Source organism: Palaemon carinicauda, chromosome 4 (assembly GCF_036898095.1).
Source record: "Palaemon carinicauda isolate YSFRI2023 chromosome 4, ASM3689809v2, whole genome shotgun sequence".
Lineage (NCBI taxonomy): Eukaryota > Metazoa > Arthropoda > Malacostraca > Decapoda > Palaemonidae > Palaemon > Palaemon carinicauda.
This window is the reverse complement of record NC_090728.1, coordinates 167,208,289-167,220,460: the sequence shown is the minus strand read 5'-3', so window position 1 is coordinate 167,220,460 and position 12,172 is coordinate 167,208,289. Positions and strand designations below refer to the sequence as shown.

The 12,172-nt window shown below is 44.6% G+C and overlaps 1 protein-coding gene across 1 annotated transcript in view; it reads right to left on the bottom strand.

Moving 5' to 3' along the window:
* Positions 1 to 12,172, bottom strand: part of LOC137639743 (uncharacterized) — a 211,274-nt gene extending 199,102 nt beyond the window's left edge. Inside the window, exon 1 of the mRNA XM_068371988.1 lies at positions 12,073 to 12,172. The gene's annotated coding sequence lies outside the window, so the exon portion shown is untranslated. The remainder of the gene's footprint in view (positions 1 to 12,072) is intronic.

Genomic DNA, 12,172 nt, shown 5'->3' with positions numbered 1-12,172 from the left:
CAGGGTTGCGCTCCGTGATTTTTCCATGCTTGCCAAAATCGTTTGAGGCATCCCCCTACCTGAGGCTTGGGCAGGAGTGGGGGGCCTCTCAACCTACCTCCTTCTGGAGGAGCGACCTGACCGGCCTCTCCTGGAAACTGAGTGGGCTGTCCTATAGGAGGCTGGGGCTGTGGGATCGCCCCTGCGGGAGGGCTGCGAAGGGTGAGACCACAGGGAAGCCGGGGCCTCTCTCCTCACCTGGCTAGGAGGGGACCGAGACGTCGACGGTCCATCCGGAGGAGGCCTTCTGTAAGTGGGCCTCCTCATGGTATGTGGTCTGGGAGTGTTCACTTCCTTCCGTTTAGACAGTTTCTCCACCACTTCCTCCGTCTGTTTCAAGGGAAAGAGTCCGTCACCCCACACAGAAAGGTTCCTCAAGGACCTCGCCTCCCTGTACGGTATGCGCCCAGAAATAAAGATCATTTTCGTAGAAAACAGGAGTTTTTCTACATAAAACCACATTCCTTCATTAGTAAAGCTTTTTCCATGTGTTACTATAATAACAAAAGCTCCTGTGTCTTGACAGTGGTTTATTACTGTTATTCAGTTTTGATTATGGTAATCTTCTTATTAAGATGGCTTTTTCTATGACGATGACTGGCAGAAGCAAAGTTTAAAAGGTTAGCATAACTTTAAACACTATTAGACTAGTACATAATTGATGACTATACCTAGCCCAAAGCCAGGTTTTATTGTAGCGTATTACAGGGCAATGTAACCTAGGAAAACAAGTACTTTTTCTAAAAGAAAAAATTACGCTCTCTTCGAAAATGACACTCGTTCCCGTCGCAAATGAATAGTTTCAGAAATATAAATACATCTATATCCTACGATAATGGGGGACCCCGAGTGGGAACTCGGGGTTTTGGGTGGGGAAATCATACTGGGGAAGCGATATATAATTGTAAAACAAGCCTTTTCTTCCCTATACATTACCTTCTTGAATGTATTATAATCGGAGAAAAATACAAAACAGTATATTTGGATAAACTTTGGAGGCGCCGTTGCAAAGATTATTTCATGAAAAAATACATTAACCAGTGCTGCCAATGTCTGATGTAGATCAAATGTTAGCATTCCATGCTAATATTAGCACCCATACGTACGTACGTTCGTGCATACCAGTTTTCGACCTGCGCAAAAATCCCTCCACCTGCGCAGAAGCTTTTCCCCCTCCAATTACTCGTTTTATTATCATATACCCTTTGAAACCATCTCATTTTATATTCCCATCCAATATTATTTATCATACATTCAATTTTATCTTCCTATATTGGGTTTACTTCTTTTGTTATTTCCTTTTCACTTCCCGGTTTCACATAAATACTTTCTCTGGACTAGTTTCCCTATCCAGTTCATTCATGGTAAAATCATCTCATTTTATATTCCCATTCAATATTATTTATCATACATTCCATTTTATCTTCCTATATTGTTTTTATTTCTTTTGTTATTTCCTTTTCACTCCCCGGTTTCACATAAATACTTTCTCTGGACTAGTTTCCCTATTTAGTTCATTCATGTTTACCGTCTAGACTCCGTTGTTTTTCCCTTAACCAATCATGAACCGATACGTATTCAAAGTTTACACAAGGGGGTTGTCAACTGATATTTCCCTACCCCCCTTCCTTTATCTCTTTGAGTGGTCTGTTCGTACCCCTTCCACCAAACAATTTTCCCTTGAAACCTTTGTCCTAGTAAGGTGTCCGTCATTTCAAGTGAGATTTATTTTTTCGTATTTTGCGATGGAGGAAGTTATAGATACTTGTAACGGCTGCAGTATTCCGTACCTAAAGGCATTTGCTAAATTCCATGGTGATTTTTATGATTCTTCAACCAATGTTGATAATTTCCTGAAAGAACACAACGTAATTCCTCAACTCTTCCAGTGCCCCAAGTGCCGTTCCCTTTCTATCTTACAGGAAAGTCATTCCCGTGTCTTATTGTAATACCGAAACCAACATACCTAAAACCAAAAAGAAACGTCGTTGTGGTTATACCGTTACTTTTTATAAAATGGAGTTTTTATGATAAAACAAAGTTTTATGAATACTTACCTGGCAGTTATATATATATAGCTGAGTCTCCGACTGTGGCAGAATTTAATCGAAAATCGCGGCAACCGCCTTGTGGTGGTTGTGTGGTTAGATGGTTAACAACCCTTACAGGGTGGTACTTGGAATCATTCCCGTTTTCTGTTCCTCAGATTATCTTTGCCCGACCTGTCTCCTGAGGGGAGGTGGGTGGGCTTTAAAATATATATATAACTGCCAGGTAAGTATTCATAAAACTTTGTTTTATCATAAAAACTCCATTTTTATGAATAGAACTTACCTGGCAGTTATATATATATAGCTGATTCACACATTTGGAGGAGGGAAACAGACAGAAAAACATAGTTGGGGAAACAACAAAAGAGTTGTAGGAGAACAAACACCTTGATTCCTTACCTGCTAAGGTAGCTGACTTCAAAGGTAACTGCCTCTAGAGTCGCTTTCCCTTAGGAGTGTTCAGCCAGGAGTAGACCTGCTACGCTGCAAACAACTCAATCGAGTCTGTCAAAGGGGTAGGACCAACAACTTGACTAGACTTCAGAAAACTACCTTCCCATATAAAAAACCTGCAACCTTACTAAAGCTAACCATCTAACCTTGCAGAAATAGATATAATCTATCTGGACTGAGGGAACCGTACCACAGGACGAGGACCTCAGACAACCATAAAAAACACAAACCCATATACAAGTACATAAACTAAGGTTGAGTGGGGGTAGTAACTCCTTTGCCTAATACAGAAGCCGCAGCTACGTATGGGCCCAAGGTATAACACTTGTCATAGTCCACTCTTACCTCTCTGAGGTAATGAGAAGCGAAGACAGAGTTGCTCCTCCATGATCTGCTTAACTGACATATTTTTCCGGTATGCCAGCGAAGCAGCAATGGCCCTTACTTCGTAAGCCCGTACTTTTAACAGGGCGAAGTTCTCTTCCTCACAAAAGAGGTGGGCTTCCCTAATAGTCTCCCTCAGGAAAAAGGACAAAGCGTTCTTTGACAGGGGTTTTTGAGGATCCTTCACCGAACACCATAAGGAGTTGGAAGCACCCCTCATGCTCTTAGTGTGGGCCAAATAAGCCTTGAGAGCCCTAACCGGGCAGAGGAGGCTTTCCTGTTCCTGACCTACTAGATTCGTGAGGTTAGGGACTTCAAAAGTCCTAGGCCAGGGTTTCGAAGGGTTCTCATTCTTGGCGAGAAAGTCGGACCTCAAGGAACAAACCGCTCCATTTAGGGTGAAGCCTACACGCTTCTCGATTGCCTGGACCTCGCTGATCCTCCTGGCAGTCGCTAGAGACAAAAGGAAGAGGGTTTTCTTAGTCACATCTCGCAGAGAAGCTTGCGAGATAGGCTCAAACTTCCAGGAGCACAAAAACTTAAGCACCACATCCAGGTTCCAAGAAGGGGGTCTTGAGTGCACCTGCTTCGTTGTCTCAAAAGACCTAATGAGGTCCTGCAAGTCCTTATTCTGAGATAACTCTAAGCCTCTATGCCTAAAGACGGTTGAGAGCATGCTCCTGTATCCTTTAATGGTAGATACAGCCAGCTTAGCATCCTGCCTGAGGTACAAAAGAAAGTCTGCAATCTGGCTTAGAGAGGTAGAGGACGAGGAAACCTTGCGCCTCCTGCACCAAGCTCTAAAGGTCTCCCACTTTGACTGGTAGACTCTTTGTGAAGAGATCCTCCTTGCCCTGGCAATAGCTTTCGCCGCTTGTGCCGAAAAGCCTCGAGATCTAACGAGCTTCTCGACAGTCTGAAGGCAGTCAGATTGAGAGCGAGGGGGTTTTGGTGAAATCTCTCGAAGTGGGGTTGTCTGAGAAGATCTGGACTTGCCGGGAGTCTTCTTGGAAAGTCCATCAGCAACCCCACCACTTCGGTGAACCATTCCCTCGCAGGCCAGAATGGAGCCACTAGGATCATTCGTCCCGAATAGAGGAGAGCGAACTTCCTGACAACCAGATTGATGATCTTGAACGGGGGAAAGGCATACATGTCCAGCCCCGTCCAATCCATCAAGAAGGAGTCCACTGCAACAGCTTCCTCGTCCGGGACTAAGGAGCAGTAGTTGGGGATCCTCTTGTTTAGACCGGAGGCGAAAAGGTCTATTACTGGTCTGCCCCACAACTTCCAGAGGCTCCGACAGACATGCGGGTTGAGAGTCCACTCTGTAGGAAGGACCTGTCCCCTCCTGCTGACCATGTCTGCCCTGATGTTTCTCTGCCCTTGAACAAACCTTGTCAACAGCTGGGTCTCGTTCTCGTTCGCCCAGAGGAGAAGCTCTCTCGCAGTTGAGAACAGAGAGAGGGAGTGAGTTCCCCCTTGCTTCCTTATGTATGCGAGAGCTGTGGGTGTTGTCGGAATTGATCTCCACAGTCTTTCCCGACACCGAGGTTTTGAAGGCCTTGAGCCCTAACAAAATGGCCATCAATTCCTTCCTGTTGATATGCCAACTGACCTGACTCCCTTCCCAAATTCCTGAGACCTCTTTGTTCCCTAGTGTTGCTCCCCAGCCTGACTCGGACGCGTCTGAGAATAACACTAGGTCGGGGTTCTTCTTGAACAAGGAGATCCCTTTTCCCAACAGAGCTGGGTCCAGCCACCACATTAAAAGATCCTTGATCTCTGTCGGAATGGGAAAAGAAAAAGTGTCCTCCTGGATCTTTCTGTTCCAAACCTTTGCGAGGAAGTGTTGCAGAGGCCTTAGGTGCAGTCTCCCCAAAGGGACAAACTGCTCCAGGGAGGATAGAGTTCCCAGCAGACTCATCCACTCCTTCGCTAAGCATTCCTGCTTCCTCAAAAAGTCTTTGACTTTGTCCAGGCACCTGGTCTGCCTCTCCTGGGAGGGAGAAGCCTGAAAAAGAACTGAATTCAGAACTATCCCCAAATAGAGAATAGTCTGATTCGGCTCAGTCTGAGACTTCCCCCAGTTGACGATGAGTCCCAGGTCCTGAGTGATCGTATAAGTTTTCATTAGGTCCTCCAGACATTTCTCTTTCGACTGTGACCGGATCAGCCAGTCGTCTAGATAGAAGGAGACCCTTATCCCCTCCTGGTGTAACCAGCCTGCCACATTCGCCATTAGTCTGGTGAAAACTTGGGGAGCTGTGCTGAGACCGAAGCAAAGTGCCCTGAACTGGAAGCACTTGCCCTGGAACACAAACTTCAGATATCTCCTCGAAGACGGATGAATGGGGACGTGAAAATAAGCGTCCTGCAGGTCGAGAGAAACCCAGTCTTATGGACGAACTGCAGCCAGCACTGACTGAGTCGTCTCCATGGAGAACTTTGTTTTCTCCACGAAGGCGTTCAGAGAGCTGACATCTAGGACTGGTCTCCATCCACCCGAGTTCTTGGGAACCAGAAACAGGCGATTGTAAAAGCCTGGGGAGGCGAGGTCTTGAACTGGCTCTATTGCTCCCTTGACCAACATCTGGTCGACTAGCTCCAGAAGAGCCTCTCGTTTCCCCGCGTCGGTGTACTGAGCCACTAAGGCTAGGGGAGAGTCTGAGAGAGGTGGTTTCTTTAAAAAGGGGATCTTGTAACCTTCCTTGACGACTGAGAGGGACCAGGTGTCCCCCCCTCTCCTTTTCCAAGACTGCCAAAAACGAGACAGTCTTGCCCCTACTGGTGTCTGGAGGGCTTCCATCTCATTTTTTGGACCGGGGCCTAAACGCACCCCTGCTGGTCCTTGGCCCTGACTCTTGTCTTCTCCCCCTAAAATCCGCTCTCGAGGAGATCCTGCCCCGAAAGGGCTGTTGAAACTTCTTCTCCTCCTTCTTCAGAGGAGCAGGAACAACAGGTAAGGTCTTTCTAGCCGACCGAGACAAAAGGTCCTGAGTAGCCTTCTGAGCCAGAGAAAGGGAGATATCTCTGACCAGAGCTTCAGGAAAAAGATGACGTGAAAAAGGGGCGTAAAGTAGCTCTGACTTCTGGGCAACAGTCACAGATCTAGAGGTGAAGGAGCACAAAAGGGCCCTCTTCTTTAAGACCCCTGCTGAGAAAAGGGAAGCCAATTCATTAGCTCCATCCCTTAGAGCTTTGTCCATGCAGGACATGATACTCGTCAGGTCCTTCGCGTCCTCCAGGAGTTCAGACTTCCTGGCCAGAGTCCCGAGAGACCAGTCCAGGAAGCTGAAAACCTCGAAAACCCTGAAAATTCCCTTGACGAGGTGATCAAGCTCCGACATGGACCACATCACCTTGGCAAAGTTTAAAGCATGCCTTCTTGCCGAGTCCACAAGAGCCAAGAAGTCACCTTGGGAGGAGGAAGGCACTCCTAACCCCAAAGGTTCCCCTGTCTCATACCACATACCGGCCTTGGAAGCGAGCCGAGACGGTGGAAAAGAAAAGGTGGTCTTGACAGCTTGTCTCCGTTCCTTCACCCAATCATCCACTTTAGCGAGAGCTTTCCTGGCCGAAATTGAAAGTTTCATTTTGATGAAGGCCGAAGACTTAGTAGCTTTCTTCCTGGTAAATTGAGACTGAGGAGAACGAGGGGCCGAAGGTTGAAATTCCTCCCCATAAAGTTCCAAAAGAGAGCGAGAAAGAACCTTGTAATCGCTAGAAGAGTCGGCAGGTTTTTCTTCCTCTTCCGAAATATCCTCGAGGTCCTGCTCAAGGATAACATCCCGAAGAGTTGGGCTGCCAGCAGTCTGGCAGCGAGAGCTGTTTGAATCCTGGCGCCGAGCGCCGCTAACATCCAGTTGGCGAGAAGCGGTATCGTCACGATGACGAGAAGCGGTATCGTCACGATGACGAGAAGCGGTATCGTCACGATGACGAGAGGCAGTATCGTCACGATGACGAGAAACGGAAGCGTCCTGAAGATGCTGGCTGCCGTCGCCTTGAAAATGCAGACTGCATTCATCCTGTTTCCTAAGAAACGAGGCAGTAACGTCCAGGCGTTTCGAAAGGGAAACGGAATCGTCACGGCGCCGAGAACGAGAGGCAGTATCGTCCTGGCGCTGGGAGAGGGGGGAAGGCAATTCCTGGCAGCGTGCCGATGAAGAGGGTGTGCGTTGTCGTACGGCCGACGAAGTGCGCAGAGGTTTCTTGGGAGAGATACTAAAATCTCTCTTAGAAGAAGATCTCTTAACAGGCAGAGACGTCCTTACGTCTGACGGACTGAGAAGGGTGGCTGAAAGCTTTAACTAACGATGAAAGTTGTTCCTGCATAACAACCATGAAAGCTTTAGCAACCTCCGCTGGCTCACGCGGTGCCGAAGACGGCAGTTGTCGTACGGCTTGACTGGGAGCGCTGGCAGAAGAAGCAGGGAGTCTAGCAGGATTAACTGGGCTAAGGACTCTCTGTTTCGCCCTTTTAACAGGAACATCGAAATCGTCTTCCGAAGGATCAGGGTCTCTGCTACTCGAACCGGGAGAGGGAGAGCGAGACTGCACGTCCCGGTTCCACCCTCTCTTCATTAGTCTTGATTCGTAACGCCAATTACGTCTGGGAGAACGATCAGGCGAAGACACAAACGAATCCGACACGCCTTTCCTACGGCGGTCAAGAGCAGCCTGGGAGATCGCAACAGGACTGTCTGAGGCGACGACTGACCGAGGATAAGCACCTCTCACCCCCTTTCGGCTTTCGACGTACCTTCTCCCTTGGTCCTGGGAGCTTGGTAGAGGTCTAGACCTAGGGGTATGACAGATTCGATCAGTCGTGGCGCACCTCCACTGCACTTTCACAAGCACTAATTTCACCTACACCCTTACCTTTAAAGGCCTCCAACTGCGCTTTAATGGCCTCCAATTCAGCAGCTAATTTAGCATACCCAGGGTCATCCGTAGGCACAGATCCTGTAGAAGGGGCAGGAGTCACTACATTTGGGGAAGGATTACCTTCCAAAGGGGTTACAAGCAAAGGGTCAATAGATAAATCTAAGCTAGGCTCACTAGCAGACTTTGACTTTGATTTAGCTCTTCTAACTCTATCAATCTCAAGTTTGCGCACATAGCGCTTCATAGCTAACCAATCATCATCACTTAAAACCTTGCATTCCTTGCACTTATTATCTAAAGCACATTCAAACCCCCTGCAACCCATACAGATAGTGTGAGGGTCAACCAAAATTTTCGGCAACCTCACCTTGCAAATATCATTCGCACAAACACGATACTGAATTTTTTCACTCATGATAATAAAGGAAAAAAGACAAAAAAACAAAAACAACACGATTGCCAAATCCCAACACAGTGTACTTCACCTAAAACGAAGTCAAAAAGGCGATGAAGGGAAAGCGATCCGAAAAACTCTGAAAGGCGGACCAACGATGTTGTCGATCCGGCCGGCAGAGATAATCTGAGGAACAGAAAAGGGGAATGATTCCAAGTACCACCCTGTAAGGGTTGTTAACCATCTAACCACACAACTACCACAAGGCGGTTGCCGCGATTTTCGATTAAATTCTGCCGCAGTCGGAGACTCAGCTATATATATATAAATGCCAGGTAAGTTCTATTCATAAAAGGTACATTTTTGGGAAAAAGTCGTCTAACCCCATGGAAGATAATATTATTTGCAAACCACTTTTTACATAAACATTGACCCCACAACCATCCTCATCCTAGTCATAGGAGTTAAGCCGTCAGTCTCACCCTCACGTGACCCGCAAGTTTCGACGTCATTTTCATAAAGGTAAGTCATTCCTCAATAGTTTTGTGACCGGGGAACTCCTAGGTTAGGTTAGGTGGGTTTGTTAGGTTCTGTGCCCTTTTTGTACTTTTTATATATTGTGTAAAACTTATATGGAAAAATTATTTAAAATACGTATGGAAATATCTATCATTACTATCGCTAGTAATGTCACCGTACCGTTGGTAACTCTGTGTATCATTCTTAACATGGAGAATTTTACCGTTCTCAGTAAATACAAGAGGTTTGTGACATGTCATACTACTAGGTTAGGTTAAGGGGGTTTGTTAGGTTCTGTGCTCTTTTTGTAGTTTTTATATGTTGAGTAAAACTTATATGGAAAAATTATTTAAAATACTTATGGAAATATCTAGCATTGCTACCGTTAGTGGTAAATGTGTAGGAGAGCTCCGCGCTCGATTTAAAAGTTTCTAAAAGTAGAAAACGAAAGAAAACAGTAAATTAGAGCTACAGTTACCTTGAAACTGTGAGATAATCCTCCTACAACCACCTAACTCTTACACAGAAAATGTAAGCATAAACCTACTACTACAATTATGGGGGACCCCAGTGGGAAGCGGGGTTTTTGGGTGGGGGGAGGAGGAGAAAAGTGATTTTTCGGGGCACTACCGAACCTAATCCAACTACCTACCCTACCCTGGGGGCCATGTACCCCTACCTAGGCCTACCGGGGGGGGGGGGGGGGGCTCCACCCCCCCTGCGACCCCCCCTTAAGGCCACAGTAATTTTCAGGGCACCACCGAACCTAAGACACCCACCTAACCTAGCCTATGGGGCCCTGTACCCCTACCTAGGCCTACCGGGAGGGGGCTCCGCCCCCCCTGCGACCCCCCCTTAAGGCCACACTGAGTTTCAGTTCAAACGAAACAAATTCAAATGAAAACGCCTTTTGCAAAAAAAGGAACACAAACTTCAAATTAGTCTCAATATCTAACTTACCTTTGAAACAAGACACGAAAAAATTGCACCTCCTCTTCCTTTTCCCACGAGTAACCACACTACGATCACACCGGAATGCTAATTTGTTGTAATCTATACGGCACACATTTTCACAATTAGGGCACTTTTTCTCTGCCAAAATCAAACCATGACGTTAAGCAAATGCAATTAGCAAATCAACTTTCCCTGAATAATGTACACAAAAATCCCCATAAGAAATAAAGCAATTGTCACAAGTGACACAGTCGGAACGGGATGAAGGTCCTGCTAACTACTCCATACTTTACGGCAAAATGAGCTTTTTAGTTTGAAGGGAGATCCGAGACGTGCAAAAATATTCCTCCGCGGAACTTCACGTAAACTGTGGTAACTGGTGGAAAAATAGCAGGGATAAGTGAAGTAATAAGTGTCAGCATTGGCTAGATTTGTAAAAACCGCCATGATTGGTTTTCAAACAGTGTGACGTCAAGAAAACACCTGTTATTGGTTAGAATAGCATTGAGAACTAGTTTGCCATACGCAGTAAGGCGGTGAAACAGCTCATTTTAGCCAAGACATCACACAGTAAACAAAAACAAACACTTAGAAAAAATCCAGGTGAAACATAACTATACACACGAATATCTTCGTTAAATAGAAGCTGCTCATATATTGACTATTATATAAGCGTTCTATATGATATAATAGTGAATTGTAGGTGTTTAAATTCTTCAAGATCTTCCGCGGAGCTCTCCTACACATTTACAACGTTAGTAATGTCATCGTGTCGTTGGTAACTGTGTACCATACGTCAACGTTGGTAACACTGTGTATCATTGGTAACGTTGCTAATGTTATTGTTCGCAATTCATTTGTAAGGGAAGTGACACCGTTGAACAAGTGCATATATTTAAATATTTTAACACAACATATATGACAACAGTAATTATATTTAACCATTTTAACAGTAAATATATGTTTTCCTGTAGGAAATAACATGATTTAACCGGTTTTCACCTTCATTTCATCCGTAATAACAGCAACCAATTCGGCAACTTGAAATTAGCCGAATTGGTTGATCTGTTTGTTTGCGGTTGAAATGAAGGTCAAATTCGGTTAAATCACGTTATTTACTATAGGAAAACGGTAATAGTATACAACACCATGCTCTCCATTTACTCCAAAATAATGCAATCCTGCAGTTTTCATCTTCTTGCACAGTAATTGGGTGGTTATTTAAATTCTGGGAAAGCAATAATTAGCAAGATATGTTAAGGAAGGGGGAAGGGGTTATGAAAAGAAAATAGCTCGGTTTCCTCACCAAACGACTTGGAACTGACATGTCAACAAAGTCAACGAAACAGGATTCGTGATGCCAGCACACATAAACAGAAGTTCGTGATGCCAGCGTACATTTGATATACTGTATATTCAAAATATACTTAATGAAAAATTGACTGATTACTCTAAAGTGTCACTATTTGTAAATTGCGTATTTTATGGACACTTTTGAGTAATTAATCCATTTTTAACTAAGCATTTTTTGAATATACAGTATATCAAATGTACGCTGGCATCACGGACTTCTGTTTAGATACGCTGGCATCACGAATTATGTTTGGTTGACTGTGTTGACATGTCAGTTCCGAGTCGTTTAGTGAGGAAACAGAGTTATTTTCTTTTAATAACCCCTTCCCCCATCCTCAACATATCTTGCTAATTATTGCTTTCCCAGAATTTAAATAACCACCTAATTACTGTGCAAGAAGATGAAAACTGCAGGATTGCATTATTTTGGAGTAAATGGAGAGCGTGGTGTTGTAAACTATTACCAGGAAAATATATATTTTCTGTTCGAAATCACACCCTGTAATACAATACAAATTTACCCAAAGCCATAGCATTTAGTCAAAGTAGTGAACCCACCATATTTATGGATATCCGCCATGAATCATTATCAAAACTATTTAAAACACCACAAAATACACTGTAAACACTGGAGAGATTAGTATGCCCTCGAGCAGGAGAGCTCTAACCCAAAACTTGGGAAGAACATGGGGTAAAATGATAGAATAGTGCAATAAATTGTTTGTAGGAAATAAGTGTTTGTTTATGTATGTAAATAACATAAAGTTTTGAAAGATTACCCTGACGGTAAGTACAGTAATATCCAATAATGACCTAAAGATATTTTATAGTTACTCATCATTTCTTACAGCTCATATAGTTTAACTTTCCTCACAGTTGGCGTCGTTGGACTGTTATAGCATCATGCTTTTCCAACAAGGGTTGTAGCTTAGCAAATAATAATAAAAATGAAGGCAAAGTAGGATTTACCACTGTTGTAAAAAATTACAGCCATATGTTCTTAACTAAGGTTAACACTACTTCACGGAAACTTACAATTTTTATAGAGTTTAATGACAGCGGAAGGCGAGATTAAGGAATTTTGAAGCCAGGAACAACGTCGACGTCTTATAACTGTTTTCTTTTTTAATCTGGG